This window comes from Dasypus novemcinctus, chromosome 16, assembly GCF_030445035.2.
Source record: "Dasypus novemcinctus isolate mDasNov1 chromosome 16, mDasNov1.1.hap2, whole genome shotgun sequence".
Lineage (NCBI taxonomy): Eukaryota > Metazoa > Chordata > Mammalia > Cingulata > Dasypodidae > Dasypus > Dasypus novemcinctus.
The window spans coordinates 96,898,968-96,916,699 of NC_080688.1; positions in this window are offsets into that span (position 1 = coordinate 96,898,968).

The window sequence follows — 17,732 nt, forward strand, 5'->3', positions numbered from 1 at the left end:
GGGGAATAAATAATAAATCCTAAAAAAATAAATAAATAAATACTTACCCAAAGCTTTCTTCTGATGTGCAGTTTCACCAAGTGAAGAGACCTCTGGCAGAAGAATGAAACTGAAACTTGATATTCAGTTTCCCTGGGGAAGCATATGATGTTATGAAATGCCGCGATATTATTTAATGGCAATTTGTGAGGTCATGAACCAGAGAAGCCATAAATTCCTACATAAGGCGACCTCCCCACCGCGAGGTGCATCTTAAAGCCTAGAAGCAGATATCTATCTGTACTCATGCTTTTTTTTTAAGATTTTTTATTTCTCTCCCCTCCCCCCCCAGTTGTCTGCTCTTGATGTCCATTCGCTGTGTGTTCTTCTGTGACCTTAGCAGCAGCACCAGGAATCTGTGTTTCTTTTTGTTGTGTCATCTTCTTGTGTCAGCTCTCAGTGTGTGCAGCCATTCTAGGGCAGACTGCACTTTCTTTTGAGCTGCGCAGCTCTCCTTACGGGGCGCACTCCTTGTGTATGGGGCTCCCCTACGTGGGGCACGGCACTCCTTGCGTGCATCAGCACTGCGCATGGGCCAGCTCCACACGGGTCAAGGAGGCCTGGGGTTTGAACCCTGGACCTCCCATGTGGTAGGCAGATGCCCTATCCATTGGGCCAAGTCCGCTTCCCTGTACTCACACTTTTTAAAAATAGGACCAGAATCTTGAAGAGTAATAGAACTTTAGAGATGATCTAACTCAACCTCTTTTGTTTCATAGTTGAGTCAAGTACAGAGGGGCTCTCAGAGACTTCAAGTGCAGTGAGGAACAGTGAGAACTTTGGCTGCAAAAAGTCGTCGTGTTTCAAGGTGAGCTTCAGTTTGCTCATCAGTGAAAGGGAATGAACAAACAAATTTACCTGTGCCTCATGGGGATGGGATATGCACAGGGAAATCTTAGCCCTGACTGTTGTCTTACCTTGGCTTCACTACCTCCCATACAAATCCCAGCAGTCAATCATTTTGGCATTGCTTTTTGGACATGGCTCAGCCACCTTGTCACCAGCAGTTTCTTAACTGAAGAGTACTCAAAGTTAAGGCCTAGGCTCAAGTGGCCCCAAATAATTTATAGAAAGGAGTATTGTTTGCACCTTTTTCTGAACAGCTTTGTTGGATATCATTCACTCTTAGTTTGCCAGGGCTGCTCTGACAAATACCATCCATGGCCTGTTAAGACAGCAAGGCCACTCTTTCCTCGGCTGCACGGTGAGCTCTCCTCTCGGGCTTCTGACTCACCGCAGCTGTGTTTGCTCTCTTCTAAGGCTTCCCCTCAGTCATGCCCATTGAGACCAACCCTTACTTGATTTGACCACAACTTAACTAATAATAAAGTCCCCAAAAGGGTCTATTTATAAATGAGTTCACACCCACAGGAACATGCACTAAGGTTTGAACAGGTCTTTTGTTGGTGTTAGAAAGCTGCACCTGTAAGAAAACAAAAGCTCACCCGATTGTGGAGGAGAAAAGAATTTCATTAACAATCTTGCAAGAATGGGCACAACCTGGATGAAATGTCCTTCGCACCAAACAACAAGGACCAGTGGTATTTATACCCTACCTTAACACACAGGTCCCTCCCCTGCTCCCCAGTGATTGGATGCTTCAGGGGTTACAGCCTATCTGAGAGGTCTGTCTAACTGACTTTCCCCGCTCTCAGTTGCCACTCCTGTGCTCTCTACACTCCCACGGACTGGTCTGCTTTCACTCCAGGCTCTCCTCAAATTTGGCGCAACTGTCACTATTGGCCCCTCTCACTTTTACCCCGCCCCACTTCTCACCATTGGCCCTTCTCGCTTTGGCCCCGCCCCCACTTCTCACCATTGGCCCTTCTCACTTTTACCCCGCCCCACTTCTCACCATTGGCCCTTCTCGCTTTGGCCCCGCCCCCACTTCTCACCATTGGCCCTTCTCACTTTTACCCCGCCCCACTTCTCACCATTGGCCCTTCTCGCTTTGGCCCCGCCCCCACTTCTCACCTTTGGCCTCTCGCTTTGACCCCACCCCCACTTCTCACCTTTGGCCCCGCCCCCACTTCTCACCTTTGGCCTGTCTCACTTTGACCCCGCCCCACTTCTCACCTTTGGCCCTTCTCGCTTTGACCCCACCCCACTTCTCACCTTTGGCCCTTCTCACTTTGACCCCACCCCACTTCTCACTATTGGCCCCTCTCACTTTGACCCCACCCCACTTCTCACTATTGGCCCTTCTCACTTTGACCCCACCCCACTTCTCACTATTGGCCCTTCTCACTTTGACCCCACCCCCACTTCTCACCTTTGGCCTCTCACTTTGACCCCGCCCCCACTTCTCACCTTTGGCCCTTCTCGCTTTGACCCCACCCCCACTTCTCACCTTTGGCCTCTCGCTTTGGCCCCGCCCCACTTCTCACCATTGGCCCTTCTCGCTTTGGCCCCGCCCCCACTTCTCACCTTTGGCCCTTCTCACTTTGACCCCACCCCCACTTCTCACCTTTGGCCTCTCGCTTTGGCCCCGCCCCCACTTCTCACCATTGGCCTCTCGCTTTGGCCCCGCCCCCACTTCTCACCTTTGGCCTCTCGCTTTGGCCCCGCCCCCACTTCTCACCTTTGGCCTCTCGCTTTGGCCCCGCCCCCACTTCTCACCTTTGGCCTCTCGCTTTGGCCCCGCCCCCACTTCTCACCTTTGGCCCTTCTCGCTTTGACCCCGCCCCACTTCTCACCTTTGGCCTCTCACTTTGACCCCGCCCCACTTCTCACCTTTGGCCTCTCGCTTTGACCCCGCCCCACTTCTCACCTTTGGCCTCTCGCTTTGGCCCCATCCTAACCTCTCACCATGGCCCCCTCTCGCTTTGGTGCCACTTTTCAAATTCCTGTTCTGCCAAAGCCGCTAGAAGCCCTTTCCCTCCTTCCTCCAACGGCAGAGCGTCTCTGGCATCATCTTTGTGAAAATCAAACTCAACTCTTTCTCACAGTTGTGATTCAATCCCCAGCACTCATTATACTAGAAAACTTACCCGTTGAAAGTGAAGTGACTTTTCACAGACTCGTGGAACTAGTACCGCAATCTAATTTCAGGAATTTTTATCACCCCTACTAGCAGTCACTTCCTATTTCCTTATCACCTCAGCTCCTATCAAACATGAATCTACTTTCTGTTGCTATAGGTTTGCCTGTTCTGGACATTTCATATCAATGGAATCCTACAATATTTGATCTTTTGAGACTGGCTTCTTTCACTTATTGCTTTTGAGGTTCATCCATTTTGTAGTATCAGTACTTCTTTCCTTTCTCGTATGTATGAATACACCTCATTTTATTTATCGATTACTTGACGGACATTTGGGTTGCTTTTACTTTTAGGCTACTATAAATAATGCTTCTATGAACATTTGTGTACCAGTTTTTGTGTGGACATAAATTTTCATTTCTCTTGGATATATACCTGGGATTGGAATGGTTAGGTCATATGGAAACGTTTAACATTTTGAGGAATTGCCGAAGGGTTCTTCAAAGCTGCTATAGCATTTTACATCACTACGGTGACGCCTGTTTTTTTAGCTGGGTTTGTTTTCCTTTTACTATTGAGTTGTAAGACTCATTTATATATTTTGGATATAAATCCCACACGACTCGTTTATATATTCTGGATATAAATCCCACACGACTTGCAAATACTTTCTCCCATTCTGCAGGATTGTTACTGGATTTCGCTTAGGTTCTTTGACTATGCTGGAGAAAGGAATTTCAAGAGCACGCCGAGTGAGTTAGGCCGGTAATTTATTCAGGTAGGGAAGGAAGAGAGATGGGAGAAAATAACAGGTCAGGGGTTCCAGGTAGAGAGGAAGGGGCTGAAAAATGATAAAGAGGGCTGATTTACAGCTACAATTTCCCATTCTAGGTTATAAATGCTCAGGTTTACTTGTGTAGTGATCCAAGCGGGGGAGAGGCAGCTGGAGCCCGGGTCCAGAGGCAAGAGAGCACAAGAGAGCAAGCGCGCTGGTTCAGGCCTTGTACCTGGCTTTTGAGCTGTTAATTATCCCACCCTTTTGCTAATGGCAGGGGAGGGGTTCCAGCTGTTTACTATTTTGATTGCTTATTTCTCCCATCAATCTCCCAGGAGGGGCCAACGATAAAGTCCTTAGGGAATATCCAGGCTTCTCCTGGTTTCCAGAAGAAGTCTTCTTCTGAGTGGCAGAATCTTGCGGAGGGTCTTTCAGCAGCCATTTTGGGGTTACTGATGTCCACGTGGACTTCTTGCCAGGTTCCAGACCTGTCTATTACTTCCCTATCTTACTAGCCTGCTTCAGGATGTCTTTTCATTCTTTAATGGTATCATTTGCAGCACAATATTTTAAAATTTTGATGAACTTGAATTTATCCATTTTTTCCTTCGTTGTTTCTGCTTTGGTTTTATACCTAAAAGACCAATGCCTGACTCAAGTCATGAAGATTTACTCTGTTTTTTTTCTTAAGAGTTTTATGGGAAGCAGTGGCTCAATTGATAGAGCATCCATTTACCATATGGAGGGTCCAGGGTTTGATCCCCAGGGCCTCCTGACCCATGTGGTGAGCTGCCCATGCGTAGTGCTGTGGTGCACAAGGAGTGCCGTGCCATGCAGGGGTGCCCCGGCATAGGGGTGCCCCACACGCAAGGAGAGCCGCCCTGTGGAAAAAAGAGACACAGTTTCCTAGTGCCACTGGATAAGAAGAACACACAGAGACTGGACACAGAAAGCAGAAAACAGAGGGGAAGGGAGAGAAATAAATAAAATAAACCTAAAAAAAAAAAAAGGAGTTTTATGGTTTTAACTCTTACATTTAGGCCAGTGATCCATTTTGAGTTAATTTTTGTGTATCGTACAAGGTAGATTTCCAACTTCATCTTTTGCGTGTGGATATTTTGTTTCCAGCATCTTTTGTTAGAAAGGTTATTCTTTCCTCATCAAACAGACTTGGCACCTGTGTTGAAAATCAAAATGCTGTAAAGGCAAGGATTTCTCCCTTTACTCTGAGTCCATGGTATTGATCTTTACACCTGGCCTTACGCCAGGACCACACTGTCTTGATTACTGCAGCTTTGTAGTAAGTATTGAGATTGGGAATGTGAGTCGTCCTACTTTATCCTTCCTTTTCAAGGTTTTTTGGGCCATTCTGGTTCCCTTGCATTTCCACATGAATTTAGGATCCATTTGTCAGTTTGGGCAAAAAAAGCAAAAAGAATAAAGAAAAAAGAAAAAAAAAGGATTTCATAGGTACTGTGCTAAATCTGTAGATCAATTTTGGGGTATTGCTGTCTTAATACTAAGTCTTCCAATCAATGAACATGTGATATATTTTCACTTATTTAGATTTGCTTAGTTTCTTTCAACCATGTTTTGTAGTTTTTGGTGTACAAGTTTGCACTTTTATGGTTAAATTTCTTCCCAAGTATTTTATTTTATTTGATGCTATTGTAAATGGAATTTTTTTAACAAATCAATTTTATTAGTACATATTAATAAAGCATACAATTCATCTAAAATGTACAGCCAATGAGTGGTATTTGGTATAATCACCTAGTTGTGCATTCATCACATCAATTATTATTAGAGCATTTTCATTATTTCAATAATAGTAATAAACAGAAAACAGACAAACAAAGAAGAAAATTCTTCACCTCTCAATCTTTCTATGCTTCCCCTGCTGTATATAGCTGCTATTTCTGGCTATTCTTGTACAATTATTTAGTTATTTATTAAGCAGTATTATTGAGATATATTTACATACCATACAATCTACCTAAAGTGTATAATCCCTGGCTTTTAGTATAATCACAATGTAGTGCATTCATTGTCACAAAAAATTTTAGAATTATTTCAATACTCCAAAAAGAAAAACTACACACCCCTTAGTATGCCTTCCCTAGCCCTACATAACAACTACTCAAGTTTCATTTTTATAAATTGATTTATATTTACATTTTATATAAATGGAATCATAGACTGTGTTACACAATATATTTAATTCATAGTAACACAATCACACAGTATTTGTCCTTTTGTGCCTGGCTTGCTTCACTCAACATAATGTCCTCCAGGTCCATCCCTGTTGTCATATGCTTCACGACTTCATTTCTTCCTACTGCTGCATAATATTCCTTCATATGAATATACCACATTTGTTTATCATTCATCAGGTGGCAGACACCTGGGTTGTTTCCATCTTTTGGCGATCATGAATAATGCCGCTTTGAACATCCATGTGCAGATGTTTGTTTGTGTCACTGTTCTCAGTTCTTCTGGGTATATATCTAGTAGTGGTATATATCTAGTAGGATCACATGACAAGTCTACATTAAGCTTCTTTAGGAACTACCAAACAGTCCTCCACAGTAGCTGGACCATTCTGCATTCCCACCAACAGTAAGTAAGCGTTCCTATCTCTCCTCATCCTCTCCAACACTTGTAGTTCTCTATCTTTTTAATAGTGGCCATTCTGAAAGGTGTGAAATGATATCTCACTGTAGTTTTGATTTACATTTTCCTAATCATGAGCATTTTTTATTGTGTTTTTTTGCCATTTGTATTTCTTCTTTGGACAAATGTCTGTTCAAGTCTTTTGCCCATTTTTAATAGGGTTGTTTGTCTTTTTATTATTGAATTGTAACATGTCTTTATATATCTAGGATATTAAACTCTTAACTGGTATGTGATTTCCAAGTGTTCTGTCCCATGGGTTGGCTGCCTTTTTACCCTTTTGACAAAGTCTTGTGAGATGCAAAAGTGCTTAATTTTGAGAAAGTTCCATTTATCTATTTTTCCTTATGTTGATCGTTCTTTGGGTGTAAGATCCAAGTAACCACCACCACTGACAAGTTCCTTAAGATGCTTCCCTACATTTTCTTCTAGTAGTTTTGTGGTCCTGGCTTTTATATTTAGGTCTTTGATCTATTTTGAGTTGATTCTTGTACAGGGAGTGAGATAAGTTGTGTTCTCCTTTCATTTCTCTCAATATATTTACTGATTTCACTTGCAATTTCTTTTTGGACCCACAGATTATTCAGGAGTGTGTTGTTTAGCCTTCACACATTTGCAAATTTACCTCCTTCCTGTCTAGTATTGATTTCTAGTTTCACTCCATTATGATCTGAGAAGGTGCTTTGTATAATTTCAATCTTTTTGTATTTATTGAGAGCTGCATTGTGCCCTAACATGTGGTCTGTCCTGGAGAAAGATCCATGGGCACTTGAGAAGAATGTGTAATCCGCTGAGATCAGATGCAATGTTCTGCGTATGTCTGTTAGGTCTAACTCATTTATCATATTGTTCAAGTTCTCTGTTTCCTTGTTGATCTTCTGACTAGTTGTTCTTTCTAATGATTTGAGTGGGGTGTTGAAGTCTCCAATGATTATTGTAGAGATGTCTATTTCTCCCTTCAGTTTTTCCAGAGTTTGCCTCATGTATTTGGGAGCATCCTGGTTAGGTGCATTGATATTTATGACTGTTATATCTTCCTGGTGGATTGTCCCTTTTATTAATATGGCCTTCTGTATCTCATAATTTTTTGCATTGAAAGTCTGTTTTGTATGATTATAGTAACTATCCCTGCTCTGTTTTGGTTACTATTTGTGTGGAGTAGTTTTTTCTAATTTTTCATTTTCAGCTGGTGTGTATCCCTGGGCTTAAGGTGAATCTAGGGGTGCCCCGCACACAAGGAGTGCGCCCTGCAAGGAGAGCTGCCCTGCATGCAGAAAGCACAGCCTGCCCAGGAGTGGCGCCGCACTCATGGAGAGCTGACACAGCAAGATGATGCAATAAAAAGAGATGGTTTCCCGGTGCCGCCTGATAATGCAAGCGGATGCAGAAGAACACACAGCAAACAGACACAGAGAGCAGATAATGAGGGAGAAGGGGAGTGAAATAGATTAATCTTAAAAAAACACACAAAACCAATTAGCTCAGGGCTTGCTTGACCAAACCACTACGCAGTTACCTGGCCAAGATGACACATTAGTCAACCATCACAGCAGCATATGGATGGCTCATGTTTTTTTATCCATTCTGTCAGCTTCTATCTTTTGATTGGGGAGTTTAATCCATTCACATTCAATGATATTACTATAAATGCAATATTTACTTCCACCATTTTATTCTTTGGTTTTCATACATCATATCATAACTTTTTGGGTTTTTTTTACTGTTTTGGTTATCCTTTCTGCTATTCTTTCTTCTATACTCTCGTCCAAGCCTCTATCTCGTCTTTTTCTTTCAGGCTCTAAGGTTTCCTTCAATATTTCCTGCAAAGGTGGATTCTTTTTTACAAACTCTCTTCATTTCTGTTTGTTTATTAAGATTCTATACTCACCTTCATATTTTTTGTCTTTTAAAGATTTATGTATTTATTTCTCCCCTATGCTCACTGTCTGCTTTCTGTGTCTGTTTGTTGTGTGCTCATCATTTTTTTTTTTTTTATGGAGGAACTGGGAACTGAACCCAGGCTCTCCCATGTGGGAGGGAGGCACCCAATCACTTGAGCCACCTCTGCTCTCTGTTGTGTCTCTCATTGTGCTTCCTCCTTGTATCTCTTCATTGTGCCATCTTGTTATGTCAGCTCACTGTCTTGCTCATCTTCTTTAGGAGGCACCAGGAATCAAACCTGGGATCTCCTATGTGGTAGGCAGGTGCCCAACTGCTTGAGCCACATCCACGTCTCTCACCTTCATGTTTGAAGGACGATTTTGCTGGAAAATTCTTGGCTGGCAGTTTTTTTCTTTCAGCATCTATAGCAGTTTGATATTGATGAATTCCAAAAAGAAATATTAGATTATGTTTGTAAACTGATCTTTTCCTCTGGGTATATCAGATTATATTGGATTCATAGGTTTACTTAAGTAATTATGTAAACCCCTTGTGCCAGTAGGTGGATGGGAAATCACAGATAAAAGGCATGGCAAAGGACAGAGTTGAGGGTTTTTTATGTTGGAGTTTTTATGTTGGAGTTTGATGCTGAAGCCTTAAGCTAGAGCTCCAGGAAGAAGCAATCCCTGGGAAGAGAAGAACCCTGAACCCAGAGAGAAGCAAGACTCTGGAAGGGAGGAACCCAGGAAGCCTGAACCCTCGCAGATGTCGGTAGCCATCTTGCTCCAAATAGACTTTGGGGAGGGAGGTAACTTGCACTTCATGGCCTGGTGTCTGTAAGCTCCTACCCCAAATAAAGACCCTTTATAAAAGCCAATCAATTTCTGGTATTTTTCATCAGCACCCCTTTGGCTGACTAATACAGTATCCTAATTTTATCATATCGCTGTGTTCTAGCCTCCATGGTTTCTGATGAGAAATCTGCACTAAGTCTTACTGGGCATGCCTTGAATGTGATTATTTGCTTCTCCCCTGCTACTTTCAAAATTTTCTTTCTTTCTTTTTGTTGTTGTTGTTTTCTCTTTATCTTTGACCTTTGATATTCTGGGTAATATGTGTCTTGGAGTAGGTCTATTTGGATTTATTCTGATTGGGGTATGGTGCACTTCTTGGACATATTAGTTCATTTCTTTTGTGAGAGTTGGGAAATTTTCAGCTATTATTTCCTAAAATACTATTTCTGCTCCTTTTCCCTTCTCTTCTCCTTCTGGAACTCCCATGACATGTATGTTGTTGCGTTTCATGTTGTCATTCAACTCCCTGGACCCCCTACTCAATTTTTCCCATTCTTTCTCTGTTCTTTTCTCTTGTCAATTTTAGCTGTTCCATCTTTGGTATCACTTATTCTTTCTTCTGTCATTTCATGTCTGCTGTCGTGTCTCTAATGTTTTTGATGTCACCTATCTTTCATTCCCATGAGCTCTGTTACTTTTCTGTTAGGATTTCAAATTCTTCCTTGTGCTTGCTCAATATCTTCTTGATGTCATTTCTCTCTAGCCATATTGTCTTTCAGTTCATTAATTTGATTTTGGAAAGTTGTGTGCATCACAGACTGGATCGATGTGATGGAGCTTCCTGCCTGGAGGCAAGAGTCTTGTGATTCAACTTTCTCAGAGACAGTTCTCCAGCCTTTCTGGCAGCCCCCTTCTTTTTCCTGGGTGGTCAATATTTCCCCTCCCTTCTGCATCCTCAGTAGTCAGTCCCGGTCAGTAGAGGGAGATTGAGGTTGGTCTATCTTTAGCCCCTCGCTGGCTCCAAGGAAGATAACGGTGCAGCCCCACGCAGTGTGGAAGGGCTCCTAGAGACAGCAGAGCAGACTATGGGTCAGACGCTGAGTCCACCTTAGGCTTGTCCCCCTCCCTCCTTTCCTGGGGCAGTGGATCCCTGGAGCCCCCTTTTTCTGTAGCTGGTTCAGAGTTCTAAAGTGGCTTTAGTATGGGGAGGGAGCCGGCAGCAGCAGCCACTGGTTTTAACTCACAGTTTGGCCATCGCGATTCCCCTCCTTTGTCCTTCTCTTGTCTGGGCTGTGTTCAGGCTTCACTTGGTGTTCTAAACCTTAGATTTTTTTCCAGGCCATTTCAGGCTGTCCTCTAGTTATTTTTCTGGGAGAAAACAAAGTCCTATATCTTTCTAGTCTGCCATCTTCCCTGAAGTTCTAGAATTTCCTTAATTTTATTTTCAGATTTTTCTTAACCACTGTGTAGAAATACAATAAATTTTTGTACACTGATACTGGAACACTGCTGAAATATTTATTTGAATAGTTTTTAGTGAATTCCTTAGGATTTCCTCTGTAGAAGATCACGTCATCTGCAAATAGGGTTAGTTTATTTAATCCTCTTCCATCCAGATGCCTTTATTTCTTTTTCTTGCCTAATTGCCTTTCCTAAAATATCCAACACAAAAAGTGGCAACAGAAGACATCCTTCTCTTATTTCTGATCTTAGGGGTAAGCACCCATTCTTTCACCATTGAGTATGATGTTTTGTGGGTTTTTCATAGGTGCTTTTTCTATGAGGTTGGGGAAGTTCTCTTCCTATCTTGTTCAGTGTTTTAATCATCAAATAATATTGAATTTTTTGAAACACTTTCTTTGCAGCTTTTGAATGATCATGTGATTTTTGTCCTTTATTTTATTAATAGGGTGTCATTTGTTTTTGGTATGTTAAACCAACCTTGCATTCCTAAAATAAATCCCAGTCATGGTGTTAATTCTGTTTTTCAATGTACCTTGTCAGTATTTTGTTCAGGATTTTGTGTCATATTTATAAGAGATATTGATTTGTTATTTTCTTTTCTTTTTCATATCTTCATCTGGTTTTGGTGTTAAGGTAACAGTATCCTCAAATTTCAGCAGAGTCTCCAAACTGAAAACAAATGGTTTCTATTGCCTATGCATTCTGGAAAAAGACATCAGCCCAGTCTTACGGATTTTGTAGAGGAAAGAATACTTCGCAGACTCTTTGTCAACCATTCTACTTGAGGATATATATAAGAGGAGGTAAGGAAATAGGTTGGGGAAATGTTGTGAGAGATAATTTCTTTAAGAAGGCTATGGAGTGATATGTAGTCTCATTCTCACTCTCTTCCCTTTGGAAGGGAGGAGTGTGGTCAGGAGGGGAAAACCTATCATCTTGGGTTGATATTTGCTTTGTTGTGGAAATCCCTAAGTCCAGGCCTGCCAAAGAGACCAGAAACCACTCCCTAATGACAACCATATACTTCTCCCCAGAGGCAAACCCTTGCCCCCTGTTGAAGATCTCTAGCCTCAAATCTTGGTTTTCCTCCCTTATCCAACCTTTAATAATTCTCTTTTGACTTATTTTCCATCCTCAAACACCTAGCAACCAGAACCCTCAGTCAGTTCCAGATTCAAAATTCTGCTCAGCAGATTCACCTGGTCTTGCACGTGGCAGGAGCAGAGCCAGACCTGGCCTCACCCGCACAGCCTGCTTTGAAAATCTTCTCCAGAGTTCTCCAGACCCCTGTCAATTCCCAATAGTCTCCCCATTGTCAGACAATTTGGGTCGTTCAAGGACAGATTAGATTTGTTTTAAACAAGATGGGGGACCCTGTCTCTGCTAAAAAAAAAAAAAAAAGACTAAAACACTGCGATTAGTCCTGTAGTAAAGGATATATAATCCTGTGTTGTCAAATATGTGCCCCTTGAATGGAACAACGAGAATGTTTTAAGCACCAAGATCATGCTTCCTTGTTACACTCCGATCAGCTGTTCAAACTTATGCTACAGGGAGCAGATGTGGCTCAAGGAGTTGAGCACTGGCTCATAATAAAAAACAAACAACAAGCAACAGAAAAACCAACTCAGGGGAGCTGATGTGGCTCAATGGTTGAGTGCCAGCTTCCACATATGAGGTCCTGGGTTCAATCCCCAGACTTGGTACTGAAAAAAAAATTGTTACAATATGAGTAAGGGCAAAATTACATATATAAGACTGTTTTCCTTTGAAATTTAACAAATGTATGTTAATACTGCAAGATGTTAATGTCAGACAAAAAATATTATTCTAAGTGAAAGAAACCAGACACAAAATACTACATAATATGTGATTCTATTTATATAAAATGTAAATATAAATCAATTCATAAAGATGAAATTTAATTAGTGGTTATATAGGGCTGGGGAAAGGCTGCTAAGGGATGTGGAGGTTTTCTTTTAGGAGTAATGAAATTGTTTTTTTGTGGTGATGAATGCACAACATTGTGATTATATGAAAGCCATTGATCATATACTTTGGATAGATCATATGGTATGTGGATATCTCAATAAAATTGCCTAATAAATAAATGATTATGCAAGAGTAGCCAGAAATAACAGCTGTGTACAGTAGGGGAGGCATAAAGAGATTGAGAGGTGAAGAATTTTCTTGTCTGTTATTATTTTTGAAATAATGAAAATGCTCTAATAATGATTGACATGATGAATGCACGGCTATGTGATTATACCAAATACCATTGATTGTACACCTTGGATGAATTGTATGCTTTATTAATATGTATCAATAAAATTTATTTGCTTTAAAAAATGCTAGTTTGGGAAGCGGACTTGGCCCAATGGATAGGGTGTCCGCCTACCATATGGGAGGTCCACGATTCAAATCCCAGGCCTCCTTGACCCATATGGAGCTGGCCCATGTGCAGTGCTGATGCGCACAAGGAGTGCCGTGCCATGCAGGGGTGTCCCCCGTGTAGGGGTGTCCCCCGTGTAGAGGAGCCCCACGCACAAGGAGCGCGCGCCTTAAGGAGAGCCAAACAGTGCGAAAGAAAGTGCAGCCTGCCCAGGAATGGTGCCGCACACACGCAGAGCTGACACAACAAGATGACACAGCAAAACGAAACACAGATCCTGGTGCCGCTGATGAGGATAGAAGCGGTCACAGAAGAACACACAGCGAATGGACACAGAGAGCAGACAACTGGGGGGGAAGGGGAGATAAATTAATTAAATAAATATATAAAATAAAAAATGCTAGTTTGGTTTTGTTCATATTTGGCCCATGACTTTCTTGTATAATTTTTGTTTTCCAAGACTTCCTGTTTTTTTGTTGACTGAAGGGACATAAGTCTTTATCAAATATTTTTTAATTACCCAGGACTTTAACTAGATAATTTAGATATTGTATTCCTCCTACTTTTAAAAAATTTATTTTCCCTCCCAGAAAGTTTCCTGGTGCTGCTTTGCAATTCATCATCACCCCTTAGCCCTAGACATTTGGCCTGCTTTCTATTTCTATAGACCCTAGAATTTCATATAGAGTCATACAATATGTACCGTTTTGTGTCTAGCTGCCTTTGAGATTCATCCATGTTGTTGCATCTATCAGTAATTCATTCCTTTTCATTGCTGAATATTACTCCTTTGAATGGATATACCAAACTTATTGATCTATGCACATATTGATGGCCATCTGGGTGATTTCCAGCTTGGGACTATTACAAATAAAGCTGCTGTGTGCAAGTCAAAAAAAAAAAAAAATTTTATTTTATTTATTTCTCCCACCCCCTCATTTGTTTGCACTTGCTGTGTCTGTTCGTCTAGTTTCCTTAGGAGGTACCAGGAACTCCGATGTGGGAGAGAAGCACCTAATCACTTGAGCCACCTCTGTTTCCTGTTTTGTTGTGTCTCTTATGTTTTCTTCTGTCTTGTTACATCATCTTGTTGCATCAGCTTACCATGCTTGCCCATTGCCTCAGCTCACTGTCTTGCTCCTCTTCTTTAGGAGGCACTGGGAACCTCTGCTCCCTGCTTTGTTGTGTCTCCCATTATGTTTTTCTTCTTGTGTTTCTTGTTGTGTCAGTTAGCTGTGCCTGTCCATTGCTCCAGCTCACTGTCTTCTTTTGGAGGCACCAGGAACCAAGTCAGGGGCCTCCCATTTGGCAGGCGGGAGCTCAACTGCTTGACCACATCAGCTTCCCTCATCCTACTTCCTGAAGACATTTTTCATGGAGCCCTTTATTTTGTAATTTTTAAGGAGTCCTTCAAGGATGTAGCACAGTTTTCAACCTGGCTTATTATTTCATCATTGTTTTGAACCATGCAGTCTGTGTTAGTTCCTGTTTCTGGGTCCCATGTCTCCCCTCCTTTCAAAATCTATTTAAAAATAAATATATTTTTAAAATACTATAATATTTGCATGCTATATTTTTAGCTTTCCTTCTAATGAAAGCTTTTAGACTTTCATTTTCAACCATGATACCCATATATTAGCACTGCTAGTCACAAACACTATGTTTTCACCATTCCTATTCACTTCCAAAGATTTATGAACAACCATTTTACAAATTCTGTACAGATTAACCCTCAGCTTTCCATTCTCTAACATCATTCCATTTTCTGGTGACCTATACTTTAGTTATTAAATCCATGAGTTTACACAATATTCTTTTTGTTGTTCTTGGATAATTCCCCCTCACTTTGCTAGAGCACATCCTAATTTTTTTCCCCAGAAAAAGCGTATGACTGAATTATCTGAGTTCTTACATATTTGAAAGTGCCATTATTTGCCCTTATCCTTGACTGACAGTGCTTTGTATAGAATCAGATTCAAACATTTTTCCTCTCTTTTCTACAATCCAAGTTGCTGATGAGATATTCTGATTCTCATTTCTTCGCAGACCAACTGTTTTTCGATCCCAAATCTTAGTCCAAAACTTTTAGGATTTTCTTTTATTCTTGGAGTTCTGAAATACCATCAAAATATGACTAGCAGGCTTTTTTCACTTATCCTGTTTAGAACTTAGTGGGCCCTTTTCAAAGACTCAAGCATTCCATTAGCTTAGCAAAAAATTTTTTCCATTTTTTCACTATCCAGTCTCTCTTTTCTCTTTTGGAGTCCCTATTAGGTGGATTTTGGACCTTCTGTATCTGTACTCCATGTCTCTTACCTTACATCTCAAGTTTTCTATCTCCCCCTTTCTTTTCATTAAAAAATAATCTCTTGACTTTGAATTTTAAAGAGAAATTTTTTTAAAGTTCTCTTGTTCCTTGCATTGTCTGTTTGAGGTCAGTCTATTTTCATCTAGATTCCCCTACAAGTTCACTTGAAACAATCTGGAGGACAATCTGTAATATGTATTAACAGCCGTAAAAATGTTCACATCCTTTGACCCAGTAATCCCATTTAGAAGATTCTAGCCAATGCCAATAGCATTCAATAATTGGGAACTGGTTAAATATATTACGACAAATACACTGGACAGACAGTTGTCACTGTCATACTTTGAAGGTATTTATAATGACATGGGAAAACGCCCACAATATATTGTGATGTTTTAAAATGATACGAAATGTATCCCAATTTAAAATTTTTATTTAACTTTTTAAATACTTCCAAACTTACAGAACAATTGCAAAAATAATACAAAACCATTACAGAGAACTCCAATATACCCCCTACTCAGATACCCAGACTCACCAACTTTTACCATTTTTGCAAATGTTATGCCATTCTATTTTCTAAACATTTGAAAGTAGGTTGCATATACCATGTTCCTTGAACACTTATTACTTCCATATCTATTTCCTAAGAACAAGGGTAGTCTATAGATAAAATATTCATACATGATAGATATTAAATAAAAATTCCCACTCCTATAGGTATCCCAGTCTGCACTATCAATCCCCAGGCATTTAAATATTGGTAAAGGGGAGAAATGACTGGGAAAATTGGTGTTGATTCTGAGCCAGCTTGATTTACACTGAGAAGCTTCAAGTGCTCATGGTAAAAGAGGAACGGTAGTATAGGAAAGGCTAGGTGTGAGAAAATAATTTGGGGAAGGTCCAGAGAGAAGGAAAAGATTTGGGAGAAGTAGCTGTTGTGCATGTTCTCTTTCATTCTAGGCTTCCTGACTGATTCCATGTCATTCTGTTTTGGGAAAGCAGTACTCCCTTTATTTGCACTTCATCCATTCTGCAGTTATTCAACAGTTATCTAGGAAGTATGTGACAGACCTTTTGTCAACTGCTGGAAATAGAGCAATAAACAAGACTCAGTTCCTGCCCTCGAGGAGTCTAGTCTGGTAGAGAAGTATGACGTCACACAACGTCACACGCATCACGAGGATTCCTGACAAAGCCCCTCGGGGCGAGTTCAGGCGCTACGAGAGAGTGTACCCAGGGGAGGGGCTGAGGAGGAAGCGGGGAGGACCCTCCAGGCAGCCTGGCGACAGGCCCCGGGCGACCCGCTCGGCAGCTCCCAGCGACTGACAGGAAGCGTGCAGCTGAGCGACGGCGCGCAAGGGGCCTGTGGGTGCGAGCAGCTGGGTGCGAGCAGCTGGGTGACGGGCTCGGGCTACGGGCGTGGACTTCGCCGTCGGCCGGGGGAGCCGCCGAGGGCGCAGGGAGAGCGCCAGCAGGTCGGGTTTGTACACTGTCCACCCTCACTAGGCTGCTGTGCGCGGGAGAGGACCGCAACTGGAACGTGAAGACGCAGAGGCGGAGTTAGGCGACTACTGAAGCGGAAGAGTGAACCACGACGTTGGCTCCAGGTCTGGACTGGAAATAAAAACCGGTGGCGACTGAAGCCCGGACACTGAATCGAACACCCACTAGGCGTTTTTTTTTTTTGAGGTACCGGGAATTGAACCCCGGACCCCTACATACGAAGCAGGCATTGAACCCCTTAGGCACACCTGCTCCCTACACGTCAGTTTTAAAGAGATGGTTTTAAGGGACCCATTACCTTTTGTTAGTAGCATCATTTACCTCGTTAAAAATGAAAATTAATAAAAGTCAGTGTTTCCCCAGATAACATCATTTAAGACGTGAAAACGAATGCTGTGAGATTCGGCCCGGGCACGCACGAGGGGGCGGCGTCCACCACCGCCTCGAGCTCCTGGAGGCCCGCGAAGGCGCGCGCCGACCCACAGCGGAGGGCGGGCCGCGGGGCGCCGGGCGCCGCGCGCACTTCCAGGCGTGCGCGAAGTCACAGGACACGCACCGGCGGCGCAGCTCGGCCGGGACCGCTCTCTGCCTCCCGCCCGCATTCGCCGGCACTTCCCCACGCATCGTACAATCCTCTCAGCACCCCGAGTAGCGGTGAAGGGACCCCGCTTCCAACACGCGTCACACCCCACAGTCACACAGCGCCCCGAACGGCCCACTCCCCCTCCAAGGTCGAGAGACGACAGCTCTCGCACCCGCGCGGGAAGACGGCCCCGACGACCACACGCCGGCCACGCACGCTTAGGCGCCCGCGCGCAAGCGCACGTCCGGGGCGCGCCGCTGCACGCAAGCGCACTTCCGGTGTGCGTCAGCGCGTCTTCCGCCGTCCCAGTAGGCCGGCACGGGGGCACGAGCAC